The sequence below is a fragment of the Aegilops tauschii genome, chromosome 3 (assembly GCF_002575655.3).
Source record: "Aegilops tauschii subsp. strangulata cultivar AL8/78 chromosome 3, Aet v6.0, whole genome shotgun sequence".
Lineage (NCBI taxonomy): Eukaryota > Viridiplantae > Streptophyta > Magnoliopsida > Poales > Poaceae > Aegilops > Aegilops tauschii.
Genome location: NC_053037.3, coordinates 436,697,898 through 436,709,285, shown reverse-complemented (window position 1 = coordinate 436,709,285; position 11,388 = coordinate 436,697,898).

Sequence of the window (11,388 nt, the reverse complement as noted above, 5' to 3'; positions counted from 1 at the left end):
ATCGCAGTAGTTCTCCCTTTACTACCCTAGCCGATATAGCGGAACATAAGGTAGTAAGCACAGGAGCCGGGCAACCCAACTATTGACCAAAGACATGATTCGGAGCCGATGCATATAATGCTATAAGTTCGGGGTGCCGAACTGTACTTTTAAAAGTGTTCGGACTTTATTGCCGTGATGTGGGGCGTGATGAAGCCCTTGGCGAAGTGATACGTACCAGGGTGTACGGATTCGATGAGTAATAAGTACAAAGGCAAGGAGAAAATCAAGTAATAAGCTGATGCTACCATTTATTTACCATTGTAATGTGATTAATACGTCGAGGCGTACTTGTACAAGAAATGCGATAAGCAAGTAAGGCTATTTAAGATGCCATGACCAAGAGCAAGCTGCGTGCGGGTATGTAAAACAGGTATAGCAATCGTTAGCAGAGACCACCTGGAGATTCCCTTGTATGCCAAAGCTCCTTGCCTCCTTGGTGTTTTTATCCTTTGACATGATCGGTGGTCGGGCCGTCGAAGAAGGCCTATGTAAAATAAACCTGGAAAAGGAAAAAGGAAACATTGACAGTATATGTGTCTCCGGGATCGGTCGAGCCAAACTGTGGACCACAAGCTAGTTGTGCCTCAGTCGATGCCCATGGGATTTCTAGTGCGTAATTATGTACGCGTGGTACAAATGCCACTGCCTGATCGGGGCTGGGACGGAGGCCAAATTGCTAATCGAGCTCTTGACGAGTCGAGCTGTCCTGTTGCAGCGTAGTCCGGACCTTCTTAACGGTGTCCAGGTGCACGGCAGCCGGATTATGGTTCTGCTTGAGAAGGCCATTCTGTACTTCTGCTGCTAGGGCGGCGGTGTGCTCCTCTGTACGGAGGGAGCGTTCCGTATTTCCATTGACCGTGATAACGCCGCATGGACCGGGCATCTTGAGCTTAAGATAGGCATAGTGTGGCACTCCATTGAATCGAGCGAATGCGTTTCGTCCGAGCAGTGCGTGGTAGCCGCTGCGAAAGGGGACGATATCGAAGATTAACTCCTCGCTTCGGAAGTTATCCGGAGATCCGAAGACAACTTCTAGTGTGATTGAGCCCGTACAGCGGGCCTCTACGCCTGGTATGACTCCCTTAAAGGTAGTCCTTGTAGGTTTGATCTGTGATGGGTTAATGCCCATTTTGCATACTGTGTCCTAATAGAGCAGATTGAGGCTGCTGCCACCGTCCATGAGGACTCGCGTTAGGTGGAATCCGTCGATGATTGGGTCTAGGACTAGTGCGGCTGATCTGCCGTGTCGGATACTGGTCGGATGATCCCGACGATCAAAAGTGATCGGGCATGATGACCATGGGTTGAATTTTGGGGCGACTGGCTCTATCGCATAAACGTCCCTTAGTGCACGCTTGCGCTCCCTTTTGGGGATGTGTGTAGCGTATATCATGTTTACTGTTTTGACTTGAGGGGGAAACTTCTTCTGTCCCCCTGTGGTTGGCTGCAGGGGCTCCTTGTCATCGTCCTCGCTCTGCGATCCCTTTTCCTTATTCTCGGTGTTTAACTTGCAGGCTTGCTTAAAAACCCAGCAGTCTATGTTGGTATGATTAGCTACTTTGTGCGGGGTGCCATGAATTTGGCACGGACGGTCAAGTATGCGGTCCATGCTAGATGGTCCCTGATTGTTTCTTTGATACAACTTTTTCCACTGACCGGACTTGGAGCCGCTGAATCTGGCGTGTACAGCAGTTTCATCGGTGCTATCGCCATTGCTTCGGCGTTTGTGTCTGCTGCGTCGGGGCTTGCTGTTGTTGTTTTTGGCCTCGAAGGGGCCTGCCTTGCTGGCCGTATTTTTACTACGAGCCAGCCAGCTGTCCTCACCCGCACAAAAGCGGGTCATGAGGGCGGGCATAGATTTCGGCTTTTCTTGGCCGAGGTGGCGGGCGAGCCATTCATCGCGGATGCTATGTTTAAAGGCCGCTAGGGCTTCTGCATCCGGACAATCGACGATCTGGTTCTTTTTAGTTAGGAACCTAGTCCAGAATTTCCTGGCTGACTCTCCGGGCTGTTGAACTATGTGACTTAAGTCATCGGCGTCTGGCGGCCGGACGTATGTACCTTGGAAGTTTTCAAGAAAGGCTTCTTCCAAGTCCTCCCAGCTGCTGATGGAGTTTTCAGGCAGGCTGTTTAACCAGTGCCGAGCTGGCCCTTTGAGTTTTAGTGGGAGGCATTTGATAGCATGGAGGTCATCTTTGCGGGCCATGTGAATGTGGAGAATAAAATCCTCGATCCATACCGCGGGATCGGTTGTTCCGTCGTATGATTCGATATTGACGGGCTTGAACCCTTCGGGGAATTCATGGTCCATTACTTCATCAGTGAAGCAAAGAGGGTGTGCGGCGCCTCTATATTGGGCCGCGTCGCGACGTAACTCCGATGGAGTCCGTCTATGGTTATCGGCTCGAGCGTGACTAGGTTTGTCATGTCCGAATAGGTAGCCGTCTTCGCATGTTGAGGCACGTCCTCGCGATCCGTAGATCGATCTTGTATGTCCTGCTCTACTGCCCAGGGTTTGCCGGCGGTCGTATGTATGCCCCGAACTATTTTGTCTCTATTTTTCCGTGGCGGCGGGGCGGGCTGTTCGGCCTGAATTGCCGCTCTATCCCGACCAGGAGGTGGTCGATCCGCCGCACTGTCCTGACCGCGTAGTGTTCGGTCGGCCGCGTTACACGAGGGAGGTACGGGCTCCGGCGCCTCTTCATCGAACTGAGGTAGCAACCTTCACTTTGGGTAACTCTTGGCTGGGCGTCTGAGGTCATATTCTTTGGCTTCCAGGACATCAGTCCATCTGTCGACGAGCAGATCTTGGTCAGCTTGAAGCTGCTGCTGTTTCTTTTTCAGGCTCCTTGCGGTGGCTATTAGCGGGCACTTGAAGCGCTCCTGCTACAGGGGTTCCTCAGGCGCGATGAAGTCTTCGTTGCCGAGGCTCACCTCCTCCTTGGAGGGCGGACGGTATCTACCGTCCTCCGAGTCTTCTTCTATGGCCTGTTCATTAGGCCTGGCATGCCCTCATTCCAGATTGTCTCGCTCGGCAGTTTGTTCATCGGGTTCTTCTGTGTCTTCGGCACCATCCGGAGTGTGTTGTCGTCTCCTGTGCCGGTGTTGCTATCCCTGCTGCGGCGGGATTTAGAGCGGCGCCGCTGACGCCGGCGCTTTGGTTGTGTTTTAGGAGGGTCCTCCTTTGCTAGGTTTTCCTTGTCATCGCCGCTATTATTTTTCGGCGTATCTACCATGTAGACATCATATGAGGAAGTGGCCTTCCATCGTCCGGTGAACGGCGGGTTTTGGGCCTCCTCGTCTCCGGCATCATCGTCCATGCCGTCAATGTCTTCGGAGTCATAGTCAAGTGTGTCGGTTAAGTCTTCAACAGTGGCTATGAAGTGGGTGGTGGGTGGGAAGCGAAATTCTCCTTCATCATCAGCCTCCAGTTCGAACCGGACATAATTCGGCTGTGAGTCCCCCGCCAAGGACAAGTTTCTTAACGAATTTAGCACATCACCCAAGGGAGAATGCTGGAAGATGTCTGCGGTGCTAGACTCAAAGATCGACAAGCGATCGAGTTCGGTATCCGCGGACTCACATGGTTCGGAACTTATACCTGGAGAAGAGTCCGGAGTTCCGGTGACACGAGTGTTGCGTGAGATTAAGTCCATGTGCGGCTCCAATGCCGGGGAATCTGTGGCTTCCGTGGTGGGCTTGAACCTCCAATCCTTGGATGTCGCAGTGTGCTCTGGATCAAAGGCCGGAGTGGTCGCAGGAGCTATCTCCTAGATGCAGTCTGACGCCAGATTTAGGTCATGTTCATCAAGGTGACCGGGAGCGGTCGCCGCGGTCTCGAAGCCGGCGAAGATCAAATCTCCACGGATGTCCGCGACGTAGTTCAAGCTCCAAAATCTGACCTGATGGCCAGGGGCGTAGCTATCTATATGATCCTAGTGGCCAAACGAGTTGGCCCGCAGTGCGAAGCCGCCGAACACGAAGTTCTGTCTGAGGAGGAAGGTTTCTCCTTGGACAGCGTCACTATCAACGATTGAAGGGGCCATTGAACCTTTCGTCGACGACACAGTGGAACTCTCAATGAAAGCACCAATGTCGGTGTCAAAACCGGCGGATCTCGGGTAGGGGGTTCTGAACTGTGCGTCTAAGGTCGATGGTAACAGGAGACAGGGGACACGATGTTTACCCAGGTTCAGGCCCTCTCTATGGAGGTAATACCCTACTTCCTGCTTGATTGATCTTGATGAATATGAGTATTACAAGAGTTGATCTACCACGAGATCGTAATGGCTAAACCCTAGAAGTCTAGCCTGTATGACTATGGTAATGAGTATATCCCCCCTTTCCAGACTAAGTCCTCCGGTTTATATAGGCACCGAGAGGATCTAGGGTTACACAAGGTCGGTTACAAAGGAAAAGAATCTACATATTCGGTCGCCAAGCTTGCCTTCCACGCCAAGGAGAGTCCCATCCAGACACGGGTGCAGTCTTCGGTCTTCGCATCTTCACAGCCCATCAGTCCGGCCCATGGCTAACAGGCCGGACGCCCGTGGACCCCTTAGTCCAGGACTCCCTCAATCGTCCCCTTCTGCAGTGGCTATCACGCACTGCTCGGATGAACCGCATTCGCTCGATTTAATGCGGTGCCACACTACACTTATCTCAAGCTCAAGATGCCCGGACCACGCGGGGTCATAACAGTCAATGGAAACACACAGCGTTCCCTCCATACTGAAGAACACACTGCAGCCCTGGCAACAGAAGTACAGAGCGGCCTTTTAAGGTAGAATTTTAATTCAGCGGCCAAGCTCCCGGACACTGTCAAACGAGTCCGGACTACTCCACAGCTTGACAGTCCGGCTCGTCAGGAGTCAGACTAGCAATTCGGCCTCCATCTCAGTCCTGACCAAATGGTTTCATACGTACCGCACACACATAACTACGCACTCAAAATACCATGGGCAGAGACGGAGGCATAACCAGACTGTGGTCCACAATACGGCTTCAACCTTCCCCGGATACACATACTTTCACTTTTCCTTTTATATCTTTTTCAGGTTTCTTTTCCACAGATCCGTAACGGTGACCTGATCGTCGGTCCTTTCGAGGGACGGATACATCAAGGCGGCACACACGTGTGGGGGAATCTCTAGACGTTCTCTTCGATGATCGTCCTACCTATTCTCAGGACTCGCACGTAGCTCCCCCTTGGTCTTGGCATGTTAAATAGCCAGGGTGCTTATCGCACTACTTGTACAAATACGTTTTGACGTATCAATCAAATTACAACGAGAACTATTGGCGGCCCTACTTACGTGGCACTAGCTTACAATCTCATTTTATTTCGTTATTCTTATCGATTGCGCACGCACACTTTGGTATGCTTTAATTGGCCAGGGGCTTTATTACGCTCCATACTATGGCAACAAAAGTCCGAACACTTTTACAGTACAGTTCGGCGCCCCGAATTTTAGCATTATATGCATTGGCTCCGAATCATGTCTTTGGTCAATAGTTGGGTTGCCCGGCTCCTGTGCTTACTACCTTACGTTCCGCTCTATCGGCTAGGGTAGTAAAGGGAGAACTACTGCGATTGTGTCCTGGTTTATCCAGACGAGCACCTCAGTAGAGAAAGCCGAAAACTGACTGTCATGATGCGGCGTGAGCCGATCAGCTATTCGGAGGTTACAAATGTTTTGCGATTTTTTCCGCATTACGCGATTGATCGGCCTCAGTCCGATCTGGCGTTTACAGCACCCTAGTCCGGATTAAAATCTAACTAGGGCTGCGCCTACATTTTTATTGTCAAACTCCTATGGCTTAGTGAGGGTGATAAAGCCACATAGTCCGATTGCCTGGTTCGTTGCGCTAAATACCTCCTTCAAGGACCAAGTTTTTGGGTCAAGAGTGTTTAGATTCCATCCCGGATACCCCCGTACTACCTATGTGGGGGCTGAAGCAGACGACTGGCCAACTCCCAAGATTTAATAAAAACAGCCGCACAGGAGGTAGAATTTTAATAATAACAAGCATTATATTACATAACATCATTGTTCCACCATACGGGACAGGATAACATGAAAGTATTTCATTCAAAAATAACTTCCTTAGCACATTGCTCCGCTACAATGCGAGATCCCTCCAGGACATCTTCAAAATTCCGCTCGGGCGTGTAGTGCTCCTTTCCAGCGGGCGGCCCTTCGGTCGCGAGCTTGACGGTGTTCATCTTCGCCCACTGCACCTTGACGCGGGCGAAGGCCATCCGCGCACCCTCGATGCAGACCGACCGCTTGATGATGTCAAGCCGGGGGCAGGCATTGACCAGCCGCTTCACGAGGCCGAAGTAGCTGCTGGGTATAGCTTCGGCAGACCAAAGCCGGATTATCAATTCCTTCATGGCTAGTTAGGCCACCCTATGCAGTTCGACCAGCTGTTTTAGTTGATCGCTAAAGGGCACCAGATGTTCTGGCGCAAGGTATTCCGACCAGAACAGCTTCTTCGTTGAGCTCCCCTCTTCGGCTCGGAAGAATTCTGCAGCGTCAGAAACACTGCGCGGCAGATCCGCAAATGCCCCTAGAGAACTCCACATTCGGGTTAGTAAGAGATATCTCTTCTTCACATACTTGCTTTGCATAATAAAAGCCTTACCCGCCGCGATTTTCCTGGCCTCTTGGATTTCCTGGAGGGCGCCCTGGGTTTCAACCCGGGCATCTTGTGCGCTTTGGCGAGCCTTGGCGAGTTCGGTCTCTTGATCCGCAATATTGCGCTCCAAGGACTCGCATTTCTTAACGGCGTCCTGGAGCTCCTGCTGGACCTCCTCAACCCTGGCCTCATGTTTTTCACGGGCGGCTTGCTCCTTTGCCGCTTTGTTTTTGGCCTCGGCCAGCGCCTTTTTAAGGGCCTCCACCTCGGTCACCGCTCCTACAAATACCGTGGCACTATAGTCAACATAAATCATCAATCCCTTCTGATACACAAAAAGTCATTACATACCTTGCTTGTCCTCTAGTTGTTTTTTCACTCGGCCGAGCTCTTCCTCGGCCCGATCCAGACTCTGCTTCAGTCCGGAGACTTCGGCAGCATGAGAAGTCGCGGCTAGCAACGAAGCCTGCTTATTCACATAGACATATATGGTTAGTCTCCTACGAAAGCTATTTGATCCTCTGTCCGTTTTTCTTTCCGAACACCAGACAGAGTCTCCGGGGCTACTATCTATACTGTGACATTCTTTTCACATAATTGTGTTGCTTACCTCAAAGCCTGTTAGAAGGCTGGTGCAGGCTTCGGTCAGTCCGCTCTTGGCGGACTGAATCTTCTCAATCACCGTACCCATGAGGGTACGGTGTTCCTCAACAATGGAAGCACTTCGCAGCGCTTCCAGTAGAGTGTCCGGTACCTCTGGTTGGACAGAGGTCACCAGCGGAATGGGCACACCTCCTTCTTTCAGAGGAGGTTGCTTGCCAGATTCTGGAGCCGTATAGGTCTCCGGGTCCGTATTCGGCTGAGGGCCGAATTGGATATGGCCCCCATCGCCAGTCTCCATGAGAATTCGCTCCCCCATGTGTCCAGCGGCCGAGGTTTCATCCTATGGCGCCGCCCTGATGGCCTCCCGCACCTCTCCCTGGCCTGGGATCCTTCAAGATAACACCTCGGTGTCATCCATGGCCCTGGGAGAGGAGGTCGACGGAAGGGACCCGCTTTCCATCACCTTCGAGGCCAGCGAATTCCCCGACGATAAGGACCGCTCGAGGACGGAGCGAGTCGGACTGCAAGTGCATGATTCAACACGTTAAAACTATGAAGTAAAGAGGCGGATATATGAATGTGTCAGGTTCTTTGAGTACTCACGTTTTGGCCAGAGGCTTATCTCGGGGGCGCTGCTCTGGGCTGCTATCAATGTCCCACACGGAGTTATCTACGAGGGAGACCTTCCCCTTCTTGGATGCCTCTGCCTCCAGCTTTGTGGAGGCCGCCCTCTTCTTCCTGCCCCCCTCAGAGGGAGAATTTCTTTCCTCCTCCTCCTCCTCCTCGGCGGTGGAGGAGTGAGTCTCGGCGTCTTCGGACGTCACGTCCGAAGCGCCCTTGCGACGGAGACCACTTCTGGTCTCCTTGGCCTTTTTCTTGGCCTTCTTCTCCGGCGCCTGATAGGGCGCTGGAACCAGCATCTTCATCAGACGCGGGATAGCTGGGTCCTTGGGCAGTGGAGCCGGACACTGGATTCACTTCGCCTTCTTTGTCCAGCCCTAAAAGTTAGATTGGGAAGCTCAGACATCTTCCTCGAATATACAGGGGGAGGATGTACCTCGTAATATGGAGAACTTGCCGGACTGGCTGGATGAGCCAGGTCGTGACCGCGGTCCTCGGTCGTCTCTGGCCACGTCTGGTTTCCCTTGAATAGCACCTTCCAGATATCTTCGTTCTTAGTGCCGAAGAACCATTGCAAGGTCTGGTGCTTAGCCGCATCAAACTCCCACAAATGGCAAGTTCGGCGCTGGCAGGGAAGGATCCGGCGAACAAGCATCACCTGGATCACGTTGACGAGCTTAATGTTCTTGTCCAACATGCTGTTGATACGTGTCTGCAGCGGCGTCAGCTCATCTAACGAAGCCCAGTCTAGAACCTTCTCGAGCCAGGATGTGAGCCGCATTGGGGCCCCGGACTTAAATTCGGGAGCCGCGGCCCAGGTGGAGTCGCGGGGTTCTATGACATAGAACCATAGCTGTTGCCACCCTTTTATGGTCTCTACGAAGGTACCTTTGGGACATGTGACGTTGGGCATCTTGCTCACCATGGCGCCTTCGCACTCTGCGTGTTGACCATCCACCACCTTCGGCTTCACATTGAAAATCTTGAGCCACAGTCCGAAGTGGGGTGGGATGCGGAGGAAGGCCTCGCACACGACGATAAATGCCGAGATGTTGAGGAAAGAATTGGGGGCCAGATCGTGGAAGTCCACCCCGTAGTAGAACATGAGTTCGCGGACAAATGGGTGAAGATGGAATCCCAGTCCGCGGACGAAATGAGGGATGAATACCACCCTATCATGGGGCTCCGGGTTAGGGATGATCTGCCCTGGGGCTGGAAGCCGGTGAGTGATTTCCGGGGCTAAGTACCCGGCCTCCCGGAGCTCGGTGATGTCCTTCTCCTTGACGGAGGAAACCATCCACTTGCCCTGCGCTCCAGAGCTGGACATGGCTGGAGAGCTTTTTTTGAGGTGGAAAGGATGGAAGCTTGGGCGCTGGAGCTCGAGAATGGATGGGCAAGGAGGAAGAAGGCGTGGGTGAAAAAGTGAAATCCTTATCCCTTTATAAAGGCTGCGAATATCAAGCGCCTCCCCACTTGCATTAAAACTCACCTGTTCCCAAGGGCCGCGCAGACGGCACGGTTAGGTTACCCACGCTCGTATTGATGAGGATCCCGCAATAAGGGGACACGATCTTTGCTTTGACAAGACGTGCCAATGGAACCGCATCTCAAAACATGGAGCGGCAGGCCGAAAAACGGTTTGAAATAATGACCGGGTGGTGACGTGGCATCATGCTACAAAAATTTGTCAGTAGATTGGACTCGCGAAATATTATACTCTCTACGGTTCTGTGCAGTACTTGTTTTGCAGAGCCGGACACGTTCTTTGTGTTCGCGGGTTGTTTTGGAGTATTCGGAAGAGGAACCCGCCTTGCAATGCCGAAGACAATCTGCGCGCCGGACACCTCGTCATTGAAGCCTGGTTCAGGGGCTACTGAGGGAGTCCTGGACTAAGGGGTCCTCGGACGTCCGGCCTATTGGACATGGGTCGGACTGATGGGCTGTGAAGATACAAGACCGAAGACTCTCACCCGTGTCCGGATGGGACTCTCCATTGCGTGGAAGGCAAGCTCGACGTCCAAGATATGAAGATTCCTTTCTCTGTAACCGACTTTGTAGAACCCTAGTCCCCTCCGATGTCTATATAAACCGGAGGGTTTAGTCCATGGGGACAATCATAATCATACATGCTAGACTTCTAGGGTTTTAGCCATTACGATCTTGATACATCTCCGTCGTATCTACTTTTCCAAACACTTTTGCCCTTTTTTGGACTCTAACTTGCATGATTTGAATGGAACTAACCCGGACTGACGCTGTTTTCAGCAAACTTTCCATGGTGTTATTTATGTGCAGAAACAAAAGTTCTCGGAATGACCTGAAATTCCACGGAACATCTATTTGGAAAATAAGAAAAATACTAGAAGAAAAATCCACGTCAGGGGGCCCACACCCTGCCCATGAGGGTGGGGGCGTGCCCCCTAACTCGTGGGCCCCCTGACGCTCCACCGACCTCAACTCCAACTCCATATATTCACTTTCGGGGAGAAAAAAAATCAGAGAGAAGGATTCATCGCGTTTTACGGCACGGAGCCACCGCCAAGCCCTAAAACCCCTCGGGAGGGCTGATATGGAGTCTGTTCGGGGCTCCGGAGAGGGGGATTCGTCGCCGTCGTCATCATCAACCATCACCAATTCCATGATGCTCACTGCCGTGCGTGAGTAATTCCATCGTAGGCTTGCTGGACGGTGATGGGTTGGATGAGATTTATCATGTAATCGAGTTAGTTTTGTTAGGGTTTGATACCTAGTATCCACTATGTTGTGAGATTGATGTTGTTATGACTTTGCTATGCTTAATGCTTGTCACTAGGGCCCGAGTGCCATGATTTCAGATCTGAACCTATTATGTTTTCATGAATATATGTCAGTTCTTGATCCTATCTTGCAATTCTATAGTCACCTACTATGTGTTATGATCCGGCAACCCCGAAGTGACAATAATCGGGGCCACTCCCGGTGATGACCATAGTTTGAGGAGTTCATGTATTCACTATGCGCTAATGCTTTGTTCCAGTACTCTATTAAAAGGAGGCCTTAATATCCCTTAGTTCTCGCTAGGACCCCGTTGCCACGGGAGGGTAGGACAAAAGATGTCATTCAAGTTCTTTTCCATAAGCACGTATGATTATATTCGGAATACATGCCTACATTACATTGATGAATTGGCGCTAGTTCTGTGTCACCCTATGTTATGACTGTTACATGATGAACCGCATCCGGCATAATTCTCCATCACCGATCCAATGCCTACGAGCTTCACATATTGTTCTTCGCTTATTTACTTTTCCGTTGCTGCTGTTACAATCACTACAAAACACCAAAAATATTACTTTTGCTGTCGTTACTTTTGTTACCGTTACCACTACTATCATACTACTTGCTACTAAATACTTTGCTGCAGATATTAACTTATCCAGGTGTGGTTGAATTGACAACTCAACTGCTAATACTTGAGAATATTCTTTGGCTCCCCTTGTG